The following is a 23,732-nucleotide window of genomic DNA, read 5'->3' as shown; positions in this document are numbered from 1 at the left end:
GTGTCAAATGAGTAAGGAGTAGTTCTGATGCCCAGACAGAAACAAGAGATGACTGTGACCAGTGAGTTCAGTCAGTGAATCAGAAATTAGAATGAAGGTAAGTGAACTGAAGAACTCATTTATTCCCACTGAGAGGACTGATACTGCACCAAAGGGATGTGGAAATAGTGCACAGGTCTTTGCACGGAGCGAAGTTTGCTGTCAGTGAACAGACACTGCCTCACTGGAGATACTGAACCCACTCTGTCACTGGTTTTTAGATTTCCATCCTATCACCTTTGGAAAGAAGCTTGACTTTTCTTTGTACACAAACTTTTCTGACACCTTCACCATTGTTCGTTGTGTCTACACCTCACTTTTGCACTGTGGGTGAGAAGAGAGAAAGGTAAAAAATAATTGATTGCTTTTGCAGATGATCAGCAGTTTTTCTTTCCTAAATCAAGAGTGTCAGATGTTCATGCACCTCCAAAATTTTGTGAAGCCCTTTTGCCCACTGACAGGGCTTAAACAATAGGATCAGGCATTTAACATCAACTTAATAATATGAGATACGATACTGTTCCAGTACTATATACTGAGAATACTGCCTCAGACAGATGTAGGCCAAGAGAAAAATGTGAATGATGGATTCTTGCTGCCTGCAAAGGAAATGAAGTGAAGGATATATATGGTAGTCAGTAAGACCTGCATCTTATCAATAAAACATTAACTGTGACAGTTGCAGGTGGAACTGCCATTCCACTGAAGTATTGTTAGTTTTTTACAAGCCTTCTCTTTTTAAAAATGCTTACTGATTGTATAAATATTATTATCATTGAAGAGCCCAAAAAACCACATACTGGATCCCTTGCTAGGGCTAGCATAAAGTGTATGCAATGTCTCCTAATTTTCAGCAGGATTTGTGCTTGTAAGTACTTGTCTCTTAGAGGGATGATTTTCAGCCACTCCAAATAATTCACCTTTTGAAAGGCTCCTGATTTTACTTCTAATCACATACTCCAACTAGAAAGAGGAACTATATTGCCATGAAGTATTGGGAAATTAAATATCACAAAGACCAGATAATCAGCAACAGAACTTAATGCCATCGACTTGTAGAATTCTTATATCGAAGAAAGGTTTTTAATTGCTGCTTGCTACATCCTCGGGTTTAAGACTGATATTGGAGATTGTTTCTTTGGTCTGACATCATCCTCATTTTATGCCTACCACAGCAAGTGACAGACTGTGATCTTGACATCCTCCCCTGATTCCCAGTACAAAACTGGCACTGCAGTCTCCTCCTTATTTCATCAGTTTAAGTGGAGAAACTCCACTGAAGTGAATAAAATTATGTGATTGCAAAAGTTGTGCAATCTTAGAGGCGGTCTGAGAGCACTGCAAAGCACAAAAAGCAAGTTTTCCATAGGCTGATACACCTGCCTCACCTGGTGTTCTGCTGTATATTTATGTGTAGCTCTGCCTTTCAATCAAGATTGTTATGTATAGTGCCATTTCCAAATAAAAGTCCTTTTCAAAGGATGTGTAAATGAACTTTTAAAGGTATTCATTCTGTTTCATGACAGAGACTTTTGCTACTGGCACGAACCGGACTTCAAATAAGACTTTACCTGAGACTCTGAGGATTTAACAAGCAGCAGTATTAGCTCAGTCTCTAAAAATGCATTGACACAAGATGATCTGTGAAATAGAGCCGCTGTCTTTGTGGTGGAACTGTAAGTGAGACTACTTCAAATCTTTATAGTGTTGCTTGACTTTAAGTGTGTTAGCCATGAGCACTCTGACCTGCTGCTGTACCTTATGGGTTGTGTACAAGCTGGGATCCTCCAAACTGATCTTTGCTTTCTAGAGTTTCCTCATTCTAGAATCACAGAGGGTGTTGAGTGAGCATGCACAGAACTTCAGGATGGGAACACAAACACCAACAAACCAAGAGCTGTAGTAAAGGACTGCCTTCTGAATTTCTACTCCCAGCCACTTAAGAATTTTAGACATGCATTCCTATTATTTCTTTTACTATTCATTGCATTCTCCTTTTCCACAGTTATTTGATAGGTTAAGCATAGACTGGCTTAAGATGAACAGAAAGCTAATCAAATATTTACATCATGGTGATTTGAACATATGCACTACTAACACACTGTGTGTTTCTCACTGGTTGAATTAAAAACTTCTGTTACAGAGGTAGTTAATTGAAGAGGTGTGCTAGATGAGGATTGATAAAGCAAAAAAAAAAAAATTACTGGTGTTTTCCTTATGTGGGGTTGTCTATAGACTGTATGAAGTGCTGCTCGCAGGATTACAGCTGACAATGCAAAGGGAAAGTGCATTTCAGCTCCTCTGCAAAGGGAATTGAGAAAAAATTGATGGTGTTTTTTCTACATCCCTGATGATGGGATCCTCTCTTCTTTAATGCTGGGGGAGGATGAAAATGTCCAGTGTTTAATGGTTTTTAGAGAGCTGCCATAGCAAGCAAGCTGTGAAGACAAAGCCCTCACAAGTGGTAGCTGGAACAAGATACAGTGAATTTTCTCTGTTTTAGGGTTTTTATTTGTTTAGGATAATCAATTTACTTGAGAATTTATTCTGTGAGCAAAAAAGTATTGCACAGATAAGCATTTTTATAAGCTATCTGCCATATCTCAACAAGATCTAAAGATTTAAAAGCTTCACATGCATGATAAAAGTCTTGCTTATGCCTAGGCAATTATTTTTCAAGTTTAAATGTCTCTGTTAATAATGTGTTTTTTACATTCCTAAAGAGCTTTAGCTTGTCTGAAGAACCAACTAACATCAGATTTCCTCTTTTAAATGGAAGACAACTATAATTTTAAAATGCAGTATTTACTTAGTTCTCATTTAACTTAAATTTGATGCATTTAGAAGCCTCCTAATTTATATTCAGGATCACCATTTCAATACCAATGATCAGAATTTCATACATATTTGTGCTCAGCAGCTACTGCATGCATACTGATGAGTCCTTTCCAAGGCATTCCTGTGACACTAACATTTGCAAATGCTGTGCTGACATGGTGGCCTTGCAGGTAAAAAACTGCACTTAGGCATGCTGTCCCCAGACCATTCCAATGATACTGATGCCTCAGGTTTGAGGCATCAATACTGTCAGTCCAAATCCAAGATAAAGTAGTAAAAATGGGATGCAAAATGCAGGAGGGGGCACAGAGTCCCTACAAATGCCTGTGACTGCAAGCCTGTATCAGTAACAGCAGGCTCTTCTCTTTTTGCTGGAAACTGAAGTCGTGGCAGTTTTGGCAGCAGCTTGTTACACATGTGATTGAGAAGTTTGTATTTTGTTAAACACGCTTCTCCTGAGAAGGAAAAATTCAAGGCTTCTCCCCAAAGGGAAATAAATTCATGTTCCACTTGTCTCTGATCTTTATTAGCTACATTTAAGATAAGCACTGAGTATCACCCCTTGCCTTGGGATGAAACAAGGTCAGCCCATTTCCCCATACACCCAGCTGGGCTGTGGCTCTGGTTTCACTGTCAGTGACACATCAAGCTCCTGCTGCGATCAGGGCCTGCCATGGGAAGTGAAGCATGAGGACACCGTGACTGCTCCCACCTCTGAGAATTCAGCCTTCTCAGATGAGGCAGAGAGGAGTAACTGTGAGCACCTCCAGGAGGAATTACTACAGACAGTTAGAGAAGGGTTTCTCAGAGTCACCTGTCATAGATTTTTGAAGCTCACAGCAGAAATCAGCAGAGAGGGGCACTGAATCAAAAGCTGGGTGAATTGTAAGCCACTTGTGCCCTTGCCATGACTTACGAACTGTCTGTTGAGTCTCCCTTCCCCAGACCCCACACTATTGAAGGATCTCTCTCTTTCACAGGATACTGTTTGTTAGAATTCACATCAGAATGCTTAATGCTTACCTAAAATAGAGAATAATTGCATACATTTTTTCACTGTTTCAGGCTCTGCTGTGCAGAACAAAGCCAAATCTACTCTTTAATAATGTAATTTCAGCTGCATTGTAGCATACACAGCTTTGCACTCTGTGGTTCTGCTCCTCGTGGACTGATATATCAGCTTATCATCGTATCACAACTGGAATGCTTTTTTAATTCTTATATATATATATATATATATATATATATATATATATATTCTGCACAAAGAACTTAGTGAAGGACATCAAGCTGCTTAGGTGGCAAAAAATATAGCCAAGATCCTTCCATTTTATTTACAGAAAACATGATTTCTTCAGCCATACTAATTTCTAATACAGAGCTAGGCTGACTGCCTGTCATTTTTACTTTATTTTAAAGAAAGGTTGGTGAGCAGAGGCTTGTACTAGGAACTGCAATCCCACAAGTTCACTCTTACACTAAGAGTGCATATTTCCCAAGGGATGACTGGCTAGAAAACCAAGCTGGGGATTTCTGCAGCAACTCTCTCCCTGTCACTCAATGTCTCCTCTCATAGCCAGAACCACGGATGCCCCAAGATGGCTCTGCCCCAAGACTGCTGCTGTGCCACAGCAGAGAAACATTAAATGTGTGAGTGGAGCTCTGGTGTTTTGCAATCCCTGGCTGACTGTAACCACAGTGACAGGACCCTTTAGGAGCTGCTATACAACATTGCAATTTTTTGTTTTGTATTTTTTGTTTTGTATTTATTGCTTTGTTTTGCAGAGGACTGCCACAGTACAGTCCCCTACTTGCACATTTGCTGCTAAAAACTATTTATTACTTTCACAAGACACCTAAAAATTGGCTAATAACATTGCCTGTGAACTGTCTACCTCTTTAATAAAAGTATTTCTCCAAGCATCATATTTGTCTTCAACAGCTCCTTCTACAGAAACTGTTTTGGGCAAGGGTAGGAAAGCATCTCCTGTTTTTGCTGAAGATCTTTCACTACAAAGCCTCTCCACACAAGTTCATGAGTCCTTTCTCGGCAAAGTTTCTGGGTCTGTGGATTTTTTTCCCTGTGGAACTTTCACAGGAAGATGGAATGATCTGTACATGGGATAAGGCAGAGGATATGGAGATCTCATAGTGTTCATCAAAAAATCCTAATTTTAGCCATTTACCAGTATTCTATCAGATTTTTACAGTCCTGTGTAGCTTCCATATAACAAATTCTAACTGCAGTTACTTCTTCAAGCAAATTTTGCCTGTCTCAATAATTTGCTCTGTCCTTCCATTCCCTGATATGCAGCTCTGCTGACACCACACAAAATCTCATTATAAATTGCCTTGAGTAGACTGATGGGCTCTCCACAATGGTGCAGCTCATTCCTCTTCTCTGGGAGGGCATCAACACTATTACATCTTCCATTTCTAGTTCTATGTACAAGTAGGATTTATACACTGGAAAACTGGTAAAGAAAAAGCTCTATTGATCCTAACCCACCATATGGGGTTTTAAAAGACCACTAAATAAAAGGGAAAACATCCGTACAAATTAATAAGCTCTGGATTGCAGCCTTAGCAAGAGTCATGCTTGCATTTCTTTATATACCTCACTATTGTCCCATTCAGCTTTATTTTCACTAACTCTGCCTTTTCCTTTCATTTTGTACAGTCCCTTCCCTTTTTTACATTGCACAGCTGTTCTGAATACTGCAGGAACCTTAAATTGTGTCTCAGAGGAAATAAAAATATTCCTGTTAGATTCAGCAGAGGAACTCTGCCAGGTAAAGGAGGGTTTCTAAATACAAAAATTCACAAATTCAGTTTTTTCCCCTCACAGCTGCAATGGTAGGGATGAGCATGTACCTGCCCACCTGCTTCAGCCCTTTTGACAGGCTGGGATGGAAAACCCCCAAAATACCTGATCATTCAGTCCTGAGTTTAGAGTGTCATACTGAATTCAAATCCAGTTATTCTGCATCTATCTGTTAGCAGGCAAAAGATTTATTGTCTTTTCTTCAGCTTTCTCCTCTCATATGAAGTTCTGCCCTTGTCTTTCTGGGCTTTTTGCTTCCCTGGGAGATGCCAATTTAATAAAGAGATTTTGAAGGATATGAGTCCAGCTGTCAAATAGAAGGATCAAAGCCTGGACACCTGTTTTCATCTCCTGGTTCTATCAAATGGTCACTCAACCTCTCTCCATGGCACTTAGCCAACAAGATCATCAAATGTCAGCATCTGAGCGTGCAGAGCTGTGTATCAGCACAGCTCAGCAGGTCCCTCCTTGGCAAAATGAGATTTTGGGGAAACACAGCTTTCAGTGCAAAGCTATCAATGTGCAAATGCCTCAGTGCAAACACTGATGTAGTTTGGAGGGCTGTAAAATGAATACATGGGGACAGAGACTGGTGCTTTCCTAGAGCGACACCTCGCTCAAAACTGGGTAGATCAGGGAACAGGGATCTGTCAGGATTTTCAGTCCAGCGCTGTGCATTGCCTTTTGTCTTTTCTTCTGTTGGAAAACACTGACTTACTTACCTTTACCTGGAGGCTTAGCTTGCACTTCTCACACAAGCTTGTCTCTGTTGCCAGCACATTTTCCACTCAAAAAGATAAAGCTTGTGGGGATGAGTGGGTTGTTACAGCAGAGCTGTGCTGCAGGGTCTCCTGTGTTCTTCCAAGTGTTCTGTGGTGGGTGTTTGTTTTTACTTCTTTCAGAATCCATAATGACTCCATCCTTTCTGCTTTTCCCCAGCGTTACCCACTGCACATGAAAGCAAAGTCAACAAGATCAGTGGAACTAATATCATACTGAGTTCCTGAGGATAAGTAATCAGAATTCAAGCCATCAGGAAACAGCCTAAAAAATAAGATGCTCCAAAATATCTGGCAACAAAAGGCCTTCATGGATACAAACAAATAACTTTTTTCCCCCTGTGTTTTGAACACATTTTGGTTTATTCTTTGGTGGACCAATATGTAAACCTAATTACCTTTGGGGAGAAAAGAAACCTGGATGATAAATGGTCTGATGCCAATTAAATCCTAACATTAAGATGACTCTTCTCTGACTGGAGTGAATTGGCTTCCCTGAGAGAGAAGCATTGTGAAAACTTTTTATGATCTTCCTAAAAAATGCTATATATTAAAATAGTAGTTCACTGTCTGAAGTCTGGTACAGAGGTTGGATTCTGTCCTGATTCTGAACTATATGGATATTTTTGCATTAGGATTTCCTCTGTATTTTCTCCTTGCTAGGATGGAGAGGATTTAATTTAAACCCAGGCAGTGAAGATTTTAATGCAGAATTCTGACCTGGTAAAAAAAGCAGTGGAGCAGACCCATGTGATGAGAGAAGAGGGTTACAAAGTCCTGCCTTATATTAATGGATGAATTTATACTTCCCAGCTATTTCCAGGTTTTACTGATAGGACTTCATCCTTTCCAGACCTGAGTTAAATGGGCCAAATCTATCTCTGGTGGAGGCCCACAAAGACTGTGGTATTACTGTTCTGTGACTGACATGCTGCAGAATCAGATTAGGCACCAATTTCTGCAGTGCCCAATCCCATGAACTGTCATGCTGCCACCCACACTTACAATCCCTGCTCTCTTCAATGTAGGACTCCATTTTACAGGGGTCCTTCAAATCAGCAGTTTGGCTTTTTACTGAAATGAGCAGAACATAAGCTATTTTTCTTACCAAAACTGAGTTAATTTGTACAGTACATTCATTATCTATAGCATAGCTGCATACAAGGTGTTTAATTGGTCTTTGGGATGTAGGAAGCAAAACACTGCCCAGTTGGAATACAGCTTGAAAGACATTTTCCTGATTAGGAATATAACTGAATCATGGTTCATTAGCAGATTTCTATCTGGAGATGGAATCTGGAGAAGTAGTTTCTAAATTATGTGGTTTATATTAATGCTGTCTAGCCAAACAGACAGTCTGGCTGTATCTCTGTAAGTGTTATCACGATCTCTGACAGAACAAAGCTTGAGTAGGTATCTCTCAGTAATTACTCTGCAGAGCGAGAGCTGAGCTCTTTTGCTTTTTTTCTCCCTACAATTTTCTATTGAAAATGGTATCATTTTACTTAATCTTTTCTACTGCAAAGTTGGATGGAGTTTTTGATCAGCCTTTTTATGACACTTTTTCAAAAATGAACAGCTATACTACATTTTTTTATTGTTCCAAACTGTTTTTGAATCCTTTGACAGACAAATTCATTTCTCTTTCATTATGTCTCTCCTGTAGATTACTCCTTGTCACAGCTTCTGCCCTCTTTGCCACAAGAACTGGACCTGTCCTTACCACTCTCTAAGAAATGGAGTGCAGGGGATACTCTACCCAATTATGTTTTCACAGGATTCAATCAGTTGAGCTATGCTGATTTCCACTAGCTGAGGTCTTGGATGACTATCTCTGAAATAAGCTGTCTCCTTGGTCAGAGAGATTTCAGGCATATTATTTTACATGGGTGGTTTCTCCAGTAAATGAGCCTTGCCTGTCTATCTTTGAAGTTTTAGTCTAAAGTGGATCATTTCCTGAACCATTCACTGTATTATCAATGCTATTTCCATTTAAAACCCCCCCCCCCCCCCCCCGTAACTATGTCTTATCAGTCCATTAACATTTGCCTTGAAATTCCTGCTAAAGCTTAGGCCAGCATGCAATTTATGAGAGGAATTGGAATTCTGTTGCTAGATTTGTTTTCTTATTTCTTTGCTCTTCCTTAATTCCTTTGAAACCTTTCCAGGGAGTGATTCCAGTACTGTAGGATGATAAATGAAGACTCCAGGATTCCAAAGGCAGAAAGACAAAGGAGGGAGCAGTTCTGTTATGCAGTTTTGTGCTTCTGCTCTTCGCCTCCCTCACCTACTGGCCAGAGTGCATTCAGTGTCCGTGGGTCCTGCTGAAAGGATGTAGGAGATATTTGGGATATAGTGTCATTTTTTCCTGCCCTCAGTAGCACAGGGATCTCCTCTGCTTAGTTGTTCCCTCCTGTTGCTGCTAGATTTTGGCTCAGCACTGGATTTTTTACTCACGTTAACAAACATGTGACAGCAAGTTCCCTGAAACTTCAGTGTCTATATCCAGACTGTTCCTACTCAAGAAAAGCTAAGTAAGTTATACTTGGTTTTAACACTTTTGCCTGGGACTGCATGTTTAAAATTCTGGACAGGTTTGGCCTTGGGGCAGGTGGTGCAATGAAAAAATGAACATTCAGCATCTTTCCAGGAGAATTTCTCCTACAGCACTGCTTATAATGAGAGCTTGCTAGTCTGCTGGTTTATGCCAAGTGGAAAGGGAAATGTCAGACACTCCTGATTCTATATTCTCCTATATTTCCTTCTTACCTGTGAAGCTTCTTGATATCATTCTTATTCAGCTTACTTCTCCACCTTATGCAACCAGACTCAACCTGAAGCAATGAAATGTTTTAAACAGAAATCATTTCTCTATCTACTTTTCTCCCTGAAGGTGCTGTTCTGCAGGTACACAGAGACTGACCCAGCTCTGATCAGGAAATTTGCAGTTGAACTCACCTGTGCTGGCTTAACTCAGGTTCTGTTCCATAGCAATTTCTTACCAAAATCATATTACTTCTCTGCTTAGACTTTGTCATATTCATGTCTGTTCTTTCCTTTCTTCCAAAAAATCCCAGAGGGTTTTAGAAGATAGAAATTTCACCATTAATTCAATTCAGATCTCAGTTTAACTGACACACCATGCTTCTTGCTCTCATCTAACTTACAATGTTTACCTTGATAATTAAAAATAACAATCAACACTGATGGTGTTCCCAAGGGTTGACAACCACCTGTGAGACTGGACCATTGCAGGCAAGCCCAAAGGCTATTGGACTCTGCAAGCTGCTCCCCAGCCAATGCTCTTTGACAAGGTTGCTACTGCTATTTTAACCTCTTATTTTAAAAAAAGAAATTCAATATACATGCTTTATGTTATTCCCAACAGAGCCATCTCTCCTCCAAGGCATAACAGAAGAATGAGTTTTAATAGCAAAGCTGGACAGCAGTAAAAAACATTGCTAAAAAAATCAGCCACAGTTCTGATTAAAGTTGCTGCTCTGAGTACCAAGGGTTACAGTTATATGGAATTGAATTTTCAAACAGCAGAAGGTGTTTTTGCTTTTCCCACCCAATTAATTTTTTGAAGCCTTCCCCTTTGAGGTCTTCTTTTTTTTTTTTTTTTTTTTTTCCTTTTGATACTCAAGGATTTGGTGAAAGGTAACTGCAACTGGCATCAATGGAAATCCTGCATGAAGATCTCTTGGGGATTTACAGATCCTCACAAGCTCAGCCAAACATTTCCATAAATATTGCAAGGAGGTCACAGCAGGTGAACTCTGCAGAACCTCAGAGAAAATTTCCAGTGCAAAACTCTAGCAAACATAGCTTAAACTCTAGCAAACATAGCTCATGCCCAGCTCCTTACGTGCACTGACTCTGCAGCATGGCCCAAGGTCGGGGGAAGGGGGGAGCTGATCCCTTAAATTGCTGCCATTTTGCAGCAGAGACTTGGAGCAGGACAAACACCTGCAGCAGGGCCTGCAGTGTGGGGGGAGCAGGGAGGGGTTCTGTCCTCTCCAGCTCAGCACTGTTCCCACGGGAAGAAATATTATCTCAACTTTCACTGTCAGCTGTGCACTCTAATGAATGAGCTCTCTGAGAAATATTCATAATAAATGTTTCCCATCATTTTCACTGTCAATCTGCTCTTCTCACGCTGGGTTTCATTCCTTCAAGGGAGCAGGAAGGTAAACTGCAGTGTAAGGTGCAGCCTTGGCAAAATCACGAGAAGGAATTTAAGTGCAGAACAGGAAACAGGTCCCCAGGGTGTGTGATCCATCATCTCAGCAATTCCTGCTACTGGGCTTCACAATGCTGGATGCCAGCATCTTCCCATCACCTGCCTAAAGTTTACCATCCCTCTTTTCTTCCCTGAGTGGGAAGAAAAGCAAGAAATCTTCCCTATTGCAGACAAAGTTCAAAGCCCAGCCTATTAGCTCACATCACTATTAATTTTATTTTACATTAATATATAATATGGCTAATGCTTCTCTGTGGATTTCTCACATGTCAGAAGAAGCAAACACATGTTTAGTTAACAGGATGCAAACAGAGTCTCAATAAATTAATATAGAGTAGTCCTGGCTTCACTGGTACTGCCTGAGATTATCAGAGAGCCAAATATAAGACAACACCAGCAGCATTTCCCATCCCACATTGTGAACAACAGGAGATTAATTCACACTTAATCCAGGTTTCTCACAAGAGTCAATCCTTATTGTGTCGTTGGTTTCCACTGTGTGTGTCATTCTCAAAGCCTCCTAACTCTTCCCAATTTCACTTACCTGGAAAGAAGCTGCATGGCAATCTTCTTGCTATGTTCTACTTAGTTTATATCTCTTTTACAATTATTTTACCAAAGCTCAAGTTCTCATAAAACAAATTGTCATTCCTGTCATATGCTCTGTAATTTAATTAATAATTTTAAGACCATTTTTTTCATGCCCTGACAGTTTATCTTTTACTGCTGTCACAACAAAAATACTGTTGGACAACTGCATCCTGTATAGACATCACATTTTAAGGTGGCAATTCTTACTGTTGATGTTTCTTCTGTTATCAGGAACTCAAGAGTCTCCTCTTCCCAAAGTTTTAAGGGATGCATTTAAACATATGTGAATGGTAAAAGTCAGAGACAATTTAATTACAATGAAAATTACCCTGAAGTAGAGGGTCAGATTTTTGAACAATTATTATAGCACTAAATATAGACTATAATTTGAGATCCTAAGGGCCAACACAGTAAAGTGGGAAAACCAGAAGTCAGTACTACTTGTCCATATTATATGGGAAAAATGCAGTGAATTTAAGAGGGTTAAAAATAAAGCACACTATCATAAGCAGGTTTCTATAAACTGAATTTCTGTAGACAGCTGGAGAAAAAGCACTGTAGCCAAGAGTATATGTATGGCTATCATTCAGTCTTCTAAACACTTGGAAAGACACCAGAGAGATCTGGCAGAGAGGCGCAGAATTAATTTTATTTTTCTCCCTAACAAACCTCCAAGATTTAAGGAATAAGATGTATAAATCCCAAGTGATTATTTAAGGATATCATTTAACCTTGTAATTACTGTGGTCTCTTAACAGCTGCTATGTTTAATTGATTGCAACGCTTCAGGGCTGGAACGATTTATCTTGGAGCTCCATCTACAGATCCGAAGGCGGCACGACGTTGTTAGGAACCATCCCACAGCCTTCAGACCTGAGCCCTGGTTCAAACCTGGGTAAATCCCACTGTAAGGAGGGACGAATAAACCCCCCTGAGAGCTGCTGGGACGCACAGTAGGGCTACAGGTGTATCCTATATATCCTATACCACGTGCGGTTTGGCAGGCATCGAGCTCAGCCCTCTCTGTCCCGATGGCACAGTGACCCCTGTGCAGGCACGTCCCAGGCTTCCCAGGAAACACGGGCAGCTAATTCAGCCAGTGCTGGTGTGTTTTGCTCCCAGGGGCTGGGAAGAAGGCATAGCATCACCACCTGTTCCCCACACTCCTCCTGCTCCCCAGCTCTGAGGAAAGCACTGCCCAGAGTGAGCACATTAGAAGTGAATTAATATCTGTCACACACTTTGAAGCTTCTTTAGAAAATGAAGACAAATAGATCTCTCTGTAGAAATCCAAGTATCTTTGCATAAGATTTTAGTCAGACAGCTCCACCTTCACTTCAGTAGGACTTAATGAGATGTATCTGAGTAAAGTCATTGTTCTTTGGTCCATTATAATTTTCTTAAAAGTTATTCAGCACTCTGTTTTAGGAAACAGAAATCACTCAAGATTTCATCTTTGGTATTCAGCATGAAAAGCAATCAAAACAGGTTTAATGTGAGCTCTCTTTAAAAAGAACTAAATTGTTTTATCAAATAAGTTATACCAGATTGTTACAGAGAGATGAAGGAAAATTAAACCTGTATGAACATAACAAGGCATTTGGAAATAGACTACATCTGAAATTCCGAACAATGGAAACAAGGCAGAAAGCACAAACAATTTATTTGAAATTGACTGTATCGAGACAGAACAGTGGCTGCATACTGAGATTTGGAAATAAATTTGTCTTATTTTCTCTTTATTCTAGAGAAAGGATGGATGAGATGTGACTTGTACCTCCCTGATGTGGCACCTTGCATTGATTAGAGAAGTTCTAATCAATTCATTTGACTGCAGAAAAATGCCCAAATAAAGCAAAGTGCCCAAATGAACTCAGTCTTGTGCCATCTTGAACACAGCTTCCATTGTTAAGAGTGGCCCCAAAAGGAATATTTATCACTGCAGTAACAATGAAGAGATGGACAGCAGCAACACTCTGCTCCATAGCCTGGGGTACCCTGATCAGCTCTGAGTTTTATGAGGAATCCACTGCAGGAAAATCTCTGGAAATGTTCTGGCTGTGCTAGCATTGCACACAGCCTGCTGGCAACAGAGAGAAAAGGGGATGTGTGTGGTCAAAAATACTCCATTTTTTCAACGTAGAGAAAGAATGCTAGAGGCAAGTGCAGTTACACCTGACAGCAAAATGACCCAGCCAAGCATCAAGTGCACTAACCTCTGTCCAAGCTAGATTCTACTCAGAGGAATAAGAATAGTCAAAGAGAAAAACTAAGACATTAAAAGTCTTCTTTGGAGATTTGTTCATATAATAAAACACAACAGAAATCTTTTTGTAGGATTCTATTTCTATCCTGACTTCTTTACAGGCTATTAATTAAAAATGTATTGTCTGCTTAGATAGACAAAGATGTTCAGGAGCTCAAATAAAAGATAAAGAAAATAGACTCCATATAATGAAAAAGAATTCTGAAATATGTTTAATTATGTATTTTATCCTCTCTGAAAAGCAATTTAAGTTCATTTCCTTTGCTATCAATAATGACATTAATGAGATGATTTTCAGCTGTCTCAAGAACCCAGGAAACCAAGGGCCCCTGGGGCACTGTAACTCTGAAATCCAGGGTTGTGTACACAGACCTTGCATGCACAGAACAGCATCTTCTTTTGGACATGGCTGCACTTCCTGAAGCAGTGCTTTCAACTCCATTCTCTCCAAATGTACTGTACATGTACCATTTTTTTATTATTATGCCTGATGCACTATAAACACAAAAAGGTCTGTTGATTTTGCAGGTCACTGAGAATACAACCAACAATAGGACAAAGTTGTCACTGCAGCCTTTTCTTTCTCCTCACAAGTTTTGCTTTGGCTCTGTCTTTGCATAGGGAACACCCACCTAATATTCTGCTAATTATTCCTTGCCAAGAACACTTTTATCCCTAGGAAAATTCCACCTGCCACTGTGACAGAAACAAAGTATAAATGCCTGGCATAAAGGAAAATCTATCAGGAGCTTATAACATTTTCTTGACAGAACTGTCTAGTTTGGTTTGAATTTCCTGTTCAGAAAGCACAAGCACCCACCTCCCCTGGAACCCATTCCATGGATTCTTTATCTAGATCCACCCGCAACACAGAGAAATGTTCTCACAAGCTTTCAGAGACTGCAAGCAGCAGCACATCAGCTCCCACTGGGGAGGGCCCTGGCTGACAGAAAAGACCTGGCAATGCCATGGACAAAGCTGTTGGTGCCAGGCTCCTGAGCAGGGCTAGTGATGCCAGGGGCTGGTAGCCCTTCCTGCCCTCCTGCCCCTGCCCTTTCATCCTCAAAAGACTTTATAATGACAGCACAGAACAACTCTGCCAGTGCTAAGGTGGCTGAAGAAATCTCCTTGCTCAAGTAAGAGCTGAGGAGCAGAAGGCTTCAGGACACTTATTTTTTGAGAGAATGTAACCACCTAGGTTTAGCCTGGTTCCCTCTCCCCCTCTCATTTTTGCCCCTGAGTTGTGGTAAATGAGCCACCATAGCCATGCACTGTTGCACAGGTGTTACAAAAACAGCAGGCACCATCACGGTGGCTGCAGCCAAGAACCCTCACAATGCCAGAAGAGCCAGAAGAAAGAAACACCTCAGTTAAAAAACTGACCTCTTCCTCGGTGGCTTCTTCCCCTGAGGCTGGAATCCTCTCAGCCTGGCCTGCTCCTTCTGGGCACTGCTGCCCTGCACCATCTGCCAGGCTGGTGGCAGGGCTCCTCTTGCCCGGGTGGCCATGTTGTGCTTCCCCTGGCACAGCACCTCCTTGAAGGTTGGGTTCATGCTTCCTTTGTGGAAGGAATGCAATGCCCACTTTAGCTACTCCATATTTTGTGTCTCTTTTTCTACTTCTTCCTCTCTTCCTCGGTGTTTTTCCCTTCCAGGGGTGCCACACACAGCCGCAGTAGCTCCGAGCTCCATTTTTTCCCCTGAGGTGACCATGTTTTTTCCCACCTCAGCCCCTCCTGAGGTGCAGGGAGGGTCCTGCTGAGGCACTTGGGCTGGCAGGTGTGCAGGGATCCCTGAGCAACCCCAACGTGCATAGGAGCAAGAAAACTGCCATAAAAATGTCCCTCGCCTTGTCCTGAGGTGCACACCAGCCCTAAAGCCAGAGCGGCTCAGCCGAAGGCCGTGAGGGGAGAGTGCTCTGCCCTCACACCTCTGCACGTCAAAATGGCGGCCGCGCCGCAGGGCGGGAAGGGGCACTGTGAGGGAGGCCAAGGCAGAGCTTTCTGCTGCTGCGGTGCCACGTTCTTTAAATGGAACTCCTGCGTTTGTTGGATCCAGGTTTCCACTGTGCAGACACAAAGAACAGTCAGGAGTGAGGGCCCCAGGCCTCAAAGCTGTGACATGGACTGCAGGAGCTCTCCTTGCCCCCTGTGAGTTGGAGGGGCTGAATTTGGGGGGTCAGCTGCCCTTGTGCTTCCCTTCCCAGCATTTTGACTAAAATTTCCACATAATCTGTGCCCAACTTCTGTGTTTACATAGAACCTTTTTTTCTTTTGGAAACTGCCACAGTTGAGGATGTTCCTTGTCTTTGCAGTCAAGTCATCCTGGTACATGAAAAGATTTAGTAAAGCACCAAGTTTAGGGGAAAAAAAAAATAACTGAGCATATACTGAAACTCTCCTTTTAAGTCTTCTCAGAAATGATGCTTTTAGCAGTCACTATTTATGCCTATCTGTCTGTACATGTATTACATGCAAACACTGTCTGCATGCACATGAACATCTGTGAGCCAGACTCGGCCCTGCTGGAAATGCACACACAATCCTTTCATGAGTTGTTTTGGTTTGGGTTTTTGTTTTGATTTTTTTTTTCCTCTTGATAGTACTGGTGTCAATTTAGTGCAATTTCATTAAATTTAGTAGAGCTTGTTTTTAATTCTACTGAGAAGTAAGAGCTGACTCTTCTGTATTATGTCAGTCTACAATGATCATACATAAGGTCAGATTTTGTCTTTAATAATTTTTGTTTTCAATAGTCTTTACTGAAAAGAGATGGATATCAACCAGTTTCTCCTTTCTTCTGGTTTAACACTGCCTAAATTGCATGTCCACAGCACCAGACCTGTTATACAGTATTTCATTGCTGATTGCCAGCTACATAAGGGAGCTCTTTCTAAGTAACAAGTCTATTGTTTCCTTTTTTTGTTTATTTTTATGTATTTAATTAACAATATATTCCTATACTCTGGAAGTCTTGTGACGAGCATAAAGAAATTAAAAATATAGATTCACTCCTCCTGCAGGTTCCCAAATAAATTTTATTTTCTATTAGTCATCTACTGATCTAAATCAGGCTGAAAACCCTGAGCAAAATATCTCTCATCTTCATTCTGTAAATTCTGTAAATAGCCTCAATTTTTTTTCTGCCCTCTCTTTCACTTTTTTTTTCTCAGAAGCACTTTTTCTTTCTAAATAATTTTAATTTAATCCATTTTCAGTCTATCTTCCTTTACCACATGCTCTGTTCTTCATCATTTTGTTCTCATGCTTTTCCCCCTGTAAACCCCACTGTCATCATGGAAACCAGTGTAAAAGGGAGTCACTTTGCGTAGTCATTTTTCATCTACAATTGCCCAGAGTTCAAACCAAGAAAATGAATAACTTTGAAACCTGTGTGTAGTTTTCTGCCAGGTACACAGTCTTGCAATTTCTCCTTATTTCTCTGTTATTAAGTATAGAGTAAGTAAACTTTATACATCTGTGAAGTTTTGTAATTCCTAAAAAACCTTACTCTGTCCTGTGGAGCTTGGAGGGATGCAGAGCAGGCTCCTGAATTAAATACTCTGACAAGTCATTTAATTGCAGTGTTTCCTGTTCAGTTCTGCCGTTTGCATTTCACAAATCAAGTTATTTTCAGACGTATTTGTATTCTAAAGAGTGCATGGTCTGATAATAGTGACATTGCCACAGAACTATTACATGCATAACATACATACATGTTTAACATACATGTTTAACTGTTTCTTTCTTTTCACAGTTGGTTGTAAAAAAACCTCACAAACCCTAAAACTATGTGGTTTTAATTTATTTTGGCAAAGCCCTAATAATTCACATAGAACTGTAATTCATCAAAGGACCCTTATTATGAAAATAAATCCTAGTAAGAATTTCTTTGTCAGGGACTTTGCAATTAAAGATAAAACTATCTACAAAAATAAAAAGTAACGTGTAAATGTAACATGTAAATGTAAATGTGGATATCAAAATGGAAATTATTATATGTGAGGTAAAAAAAAGAGCTTAAAGCACTGAAATTGGAAAGAGTGGATAATCTATGTCCCTGGGTTCTGAAAGAACTGGCACATTAAATTGCATGTCCAGCAGCAAGAATTTTTAAATAAAGCTGCTGACTGGTAGCAGAGCACTGCTGAAAAGCAAACCTCTTGCCATGATTTCAGAAAGGGGAAAAATATATAACCAGAAAACATTAAAGTGACCTCAACAATATTCAAGAATCTAGAGGGTTTTTTCCTTTAAGAAAAACATCCATGTGAGTAGGAAAAAAAAAAAGGAAAATGGAAAAAATGCAAGCTAAGTTTACCAAAGGTGAAGCAGGTTGAGTGAATGTATCTCTGTTGATTAAAACCATTGCTTTAATCAGCAGAAAATGATGCATCTAAAATCTATCAGGCTTCTGAAAAAAAAGGTGTGAATAAAATGCTAAAGCAGGAAAAGCCCTTGGTTGTGCTAGAAGAGGAATTATTTTCTCAGGGGAGGATATTATTGTAATTCTTGAAAGATCAATACTGGAATCTACCTTATTTCATATTTGCAGTAATGACTGCCACCAGAAAGTATGCTAATGAAATTCTGCAGAAAGCAAACACTGAGAGATATTACTACCACAAAAGAGGATTAACGGCTCAAACAGGAAAGAAATAGATACTGTGGCAACTGGAATAACAGACATGGAATGAAATTTAAAAGCATATAATGTATGTATGAAAAACCAACAGCAGGAGCTCAGCCCTTGGAAACCAAACACAGAACAGGTCCTTTAGCTGAACAGAGGCTACCTGTAAGTCACTGCTGTGAAGACATCTGTGGCAAACTGAACACAATCCTAAAATATTTAAGGTTTGTATTGCTAATAAATATATGAAAATATTCATACAACTGTACAAGGCATTCCTGAAATCTCACGTCAAACATTCATTTTTATTCTCCGTGTCTGAGTGCTAGGTGTAAGTGTGCTGTAAAAATGGGAAAGCTTCTCTTACTGAGATAATGAAGATTGCTCATCTTCTTTCTCCAGACTTATTATCAAGGCATTAAAAATCTATAATATTCACCAGTTCACCATTTTGAATCACAAGACTGCTGGATAGATCAATGTCATGATAATGTGGCTAATAAATCATCACTAAAATTTGTAATTTTGAGAGGATGGATACCTAATTATTTTCCCTTAAAGATCCACATTACACTTTTTTTACTGCCTCAACACAAATATTCATGATAATCTCTTCTTTTTACAGCAAGCAAAACTAATTTAGGTAAGATTTCCTACAGATAATGGTGTTTTTATTTGCTTTTTAACAATTTGTTTCTGAAAGGGTAACATTTAGCAAGTAACACTTGGGAGAAGTGAAGATTAAGATCTGTGTACCGACTGAGGCTTGTCTGAATTAAGAATGGACACAAATATTTTATTTTAGTTATGACATTGTCTTATTTATTAAAGAAAATTAATTATTTTTCTTAACCCGTACCTTTGTAAAAGATATTGTGTCTAATTGGTGCATATATTACATCTACTCTTCTGTCTCTGGTTAATAATTTAAAATGCAGTACAGATTTGTACAGTACAGGCAGGTATAGATTTTCTATTAAAGAGCAGGAAACCTTTGGATGCCTGCCAGTAAATATTCTGTGAACATTTCTACCAACTGCAAATAAGAGTCACTATCATTAACACTTCAAATTTCAGGATACAGTGTGCTCAAGAACGCCGAACTTGTTTGGTTTTGTATGAGTTATGAGGTAAGAAATGCTAAAATAAAATATAAATATTGTTAACATGCAATTTCAATAAACTTTGTAGATACTTTATTCAGGAACACTCATCTTTATGTTAATGTATTAATTCACTTTATTATGTGTATTCATGTTGGTGCTTTCATTCCATTAAATATTGAAAGATAAATCATATATTAAATATGTGAGAAAGTTTACTATAATATTGAAAAAGTGTGTTCCAGATCAACATTTTCAGATTCATTATCCAGGGAAAATGGGCATCATATGTTAAGGGAATCCTAATAAACCTTAAGACACCAGTCCTGTTGTGTGTAAACTGATTAGAGTGTGAAACCTCTGGGCTCAAACTGATTTGAAAGGAAACTCAGCTTTGGGAATAAGTACATTTCTGGTGGTGAAGTTCGAGGATAGAGCTCAGTGCACTCCATGGATGGGACACTGTGCAGGAAATCCACGCCCTGTCCTGGGGTTATTGCCCTGGAATGTCAAAGCAGGCATACCACTCCTCCTGGCAGAAATGCATCTCCTGTCCTCAGCTCAAATGTGTGATTTTGATAAGACTTCAACCCTCCAGTATTTAATTTTAAATAAAAATGTGTGTGTTTGCTGGCGCTGGTATCTTAAAGATGACAATACACATGTAGAAAGAGACAGCTGCTGCTGTTCTGCCAAAACTAGGGATCATTAAGTGGGATCATTGCTCATCATCAACCATCAGGTACCATGACTTCCCACCACTGCCGGTCTTGTATTTCCTGTTATTTCACATGCCCGGGAGAGGCTGGGGAAGCCGAGGTCTGAGAGGTTCTGTTCAGTTGTGCTCTGCATGGCTGAAGGCCGCATGGCTGTTCTGCTGTGGGGCACTCGGCTTCCCTTTCCCTTTCACTTTCCCTTTCCCTTTCCCTTTCCCTTTCCCTTTCCCTTTCCCTTTCTCTTCCCTTCCCAGGGCTGCCCAAAGCGCGGTGCTCCGCAAGGGCCGGGGCTGTGAGCGGAGCAGTCGCCCAGGGGAACAGGCTGCTGCCCAGGAAAGAACTAAACAAGGGTCTGCCTGCAGCAGCCACTGCTGTGGAGGTCAGTCTTTCCAATAGCACAACCCTGCAGCTACAGGCAACCTTTTGTGACAGTTGGGTCTCAGAGCTCCAGGGAAATTGAAAAGATTATTTGGTGTCTTTTTGTATTTTGTTGATCAAACTAAACTTTCCTGACTTAAAATCAAGTTTGATTTAGATTCAAAGGAAATACTGCTAACCTATTGTCTGATTATGTTATTTCTATGCTTCATAATAACTAATCTTGCAAATATTTTCATTTATTGTGATGAAAGACAGTCTGATTTCATGATCACAAAGCATGAAATGCCAAGGAAATGTGCCTCTTTGGTTTCCCTCTTGTTTCTGCAGTGAAAATACTTTAGTATGGCTTCACGCCTGTGCATGCTTATCATTATACCTGTCAAAGCTGCTGGTCAGCTGTCTGCTACTTTCATGTCTTCTTTGTCCATAATCTCTGCTGTCACAGGTGATTTGCAGTCCCCCGTTGAATAAGTGGACTTCTTTTTTAATTTGCTGAATCAAGGAGGTAGAAAAGAGGATGATGTCCTATCAATTCATTGATTTTATTTCCTATTCCACTGTTTACTTTCTACATTGTGTTAGTGGACTTTGAAGTTCCAGGAGCCAGCTGAGGTAGCTCACCAACACACTTCATGTTGGAAAGAGAGAAATGGAAATTGTCTTAACACAGCAAGGACATAAGTCTGTCAGGGCAGGAGAGCTTTACTCCCTCAGGCAAGCATCCTTTCAACTTAACTTTTTATGTTTATATTTGCAAAAGTCCTCTCCTGTGAAAATGTTTCTCCAATATATGTACATACACTGTATATATAATCTACAAGATTATATTAAATTGGAAAGATTATCTTGTCATTGGTTATAGAAAAATTTCATAGAAATAACAAAGAGAAGGAATGCTTCTTAAACAGCATCCTTCAGTATACCTGGCTGGAATGAGCTAATGCAAATTCATCACTGTTGGTGCTTGCATTCTCTTCCCCAGTACAAACCAGTTTCTCTCTGACATACAGGTTTAAGGAGCCAGCAAGAAGTTTTATCATCTCACTGGGAGTCTATCAATTCCCAGAATCATCCCCAAAGACCAGATGATGTTCTATTGATGTGAATACCAGAAATCAATTTTAGCATGCATGCCAGAGATTAATCATCACTAGTCTTGTCTGTTCTGTCGCCAGGCTAAACATTTTGATGATAGTTTCTCATTCTATGCTGTTAAGTAACTACTATTTGGTAATTTCATTTTTATTGGCTTCACTGAAGTATCTGTGAATGGTCCAGGCTGAAGAGAAAGAAATTATGGCAAACAGATGGTTTTATTTATTTTGCATTGTTTAAGTTACTTCAGATACTCTGAAATCCAATTCAGATGTGAGGTGGAGAAATGCATTTAGAAAATGTGGGATATGTACCAGTGTTGACAATCACAAATGGAATCCTGCCCACAGCAAGTACACTTGATGTTTGTAGTGGTCTTTCAGCTGTCTCCTGCCTTATCCATCTATTAGCATTGCTTTAGGCTTGCTGACAAGGTAATATGACAATTTCAGCACAAAATGGGTGCTAAGCAAAGATGACTCTAAACGGGCCACCTACTTACTGTGGAGAGCGTGACTGTTTCTGCATGAAATCCTTTTTTTGCTGTTTGGGAGAATTCAAATGTGATTTTCTGTTCTTTGTGTCTAAGATAATATGACAAGAACTGTAGCTGAGGGGAAGGAGAATGAGGACTCTGGATTAGAAATGTGTTTATTTCTCTAGGCAGAAGACTGATTGACAAGCTGAGTGCTATCCAGTATAAAACTCACCAAATTTGGGAGCTGACTGAAGTAAAATGGTGCTGTAACTAAGGCACCCCTGAAGCTGCCACAGCACTATCAATGTGGACTATCCTTTGGGTTTTCAGTTACTCTTTTTTCTATTAATGCCTACAAAGGTGACCTTCTATAGAAACAAAAGATTTCTTCTGAAGGGATAATTATTTTCTTAGACATGGAAAATAAGCAAACAATCAGACTTCAATGATACAGTGATCTTTATTTATTGCAAACTGACTGAACATCTCCCACAGGAATTTTTTACCATGGATCTATTTTTTTTTTCTGGATAGGGATCTTTAAACACTATCACTTATTTGGGGAAAGCATCCATATCTCTGTGTGTGTGTGTGTGTGTACTTATGTGTCTCTCACTCTTTTCCCCTTACTGCATTTTATTTACTCCTTATATGAGAGGCGTATTGATGCAGAATAAGAGCTGCTACGGGTTTAGTTTCCTTGCTGGTGTTCATTTCTCTCCAGGTCCACCCCACCCTTCTGGAACTCATGAAATAGCCAGATCACAGAGTTTCCAGTTTAATCACTTTTTTCTCTTAAATAAAGATCTTGTTACAATAAACAAACAGCAGTATTACTAATAAAGTCTCTGCTGTTAATATTTAAGAACTGTTATATGTTAAAAAGATACTCAATTTTAAATACTCAAGATTTATTTTAGTTGTGTTTGTTAAAGAAACCAGAAGTGCTTATATAACTTTGATACATTTTTAAGACTTTAAAATATGTATAAACTCCATCCAATTTTCTCTGATCACAGCATAGAGTTTCACCTTTTTGATACAGCAGATGAAAGTCAACATCTAATGGTGCTCTGGTTAAAACTGTTTTAAATACAACAACAATAAAACCCCACACACCTCAGTGGAATTCCTGCTTGCACTACAGAAGACAACATTTTAAAATAAAGGAATTGAGGCTGAAATAGAATTGAAAAGTTAAATCTGTTTATTTCAATGTAAAGAACTTAACTGCAACCAGATTTTAAAAAGATTTTACCCAAACACATTTCATCCATTTCAAATTTTAAGGTAGTTAGAATATAATCATATTGCACTGTTTCTATGCTGCACTTTCTCTCACATTAAAAAAAAAATGTTTGCTACAGTACAATTTCACTCTGATTAGAAAAGTGGAAAATACAGTGTACAGAAGTGCCTGGAAGAAGTTTATTCATTGTCATGTAGGCTTGTTTTGGGCAAGATCAGACAACGTCGTGAGCTTGTCAGCAGGGAGCTGAGCCCTGCAGTTCTGTGGCAGCACTGATGGATGTGTGCTGCTGTGAGCGCAGCAGTGAGAGGGGATTTGGTACTGCAGGTCAGCCAGAGCATGTCTGAAACTCTTTCGTGTTTTTTACAAGGAGCTTCTAACTATGAGGATGCTAAATATGCTACTTCTTAAAATGATATTCTGGGACAGGTGAAGGTGAGAGCTCTTCATGGGCAGTTCTGCCTCTGCAGCTGTATCTCCACATGTCGATTATGCCCTG

The 23,732-nt window shown here is 39.7% G+C and overlaps 2 long non-coding RNA genes across 2 annotated transcripts; one reads left to right on the top strand and one right to left on the bottom strand.

The window, feature by feature from the left end:
- Positions 1–282: 282 nt before the first annotated feature.
- On the bottom strand, positions 283–15,046 carry LOC128792365 (uncharacterized). The gene is made up of 4 exons (XR_008432382.1): positions 14,964–15,046; positions 9,250–9,314; positions 6,424–6,649; positions 283–363 (listed from the first exon to the last, which is right to left on the bottom strand). It is a non-coding gene; the product is annotated as an uncharacterized LOC128792365 (long non-coding RNA).
- Positions 15,047–15,606: 560 nt separating this feature from the next.
- On the top strand, positions 15,607–21,120 carry LOC128792362 (uncharacterized). The gene is made up of 4 exons (XR_008432380.1): positions 15,607–15,729; positions 18,134–18,435; positions 19,289–19,341; positions 20,994–21,120. It is a non-coding gene; the product is annotated as an uncharacterized LOC128792362 (long non-coding RNA).
- Positions 21,121–23,732: the final 2,612 nt, after the last annotated feature.

This window comes from Vidua chalybeata, chromosome 9 (genome assembly GCF_026979565.1).
Source record: "Vidua chalybeata isolate OUT-0048 chromosome 9, bVidCha1 merged haplotype, whole genome shotgun sequence".
NCBI lineage: Eukaryota > Metazoa > Chordata > Aves > Passeriformes > Viduidae > Vidua > Vidua chalybeata.
Note: the sequence above shows the minus strand (reverse complement) of the source record. Positions and strands in the feature narration are given on the sequence as shown.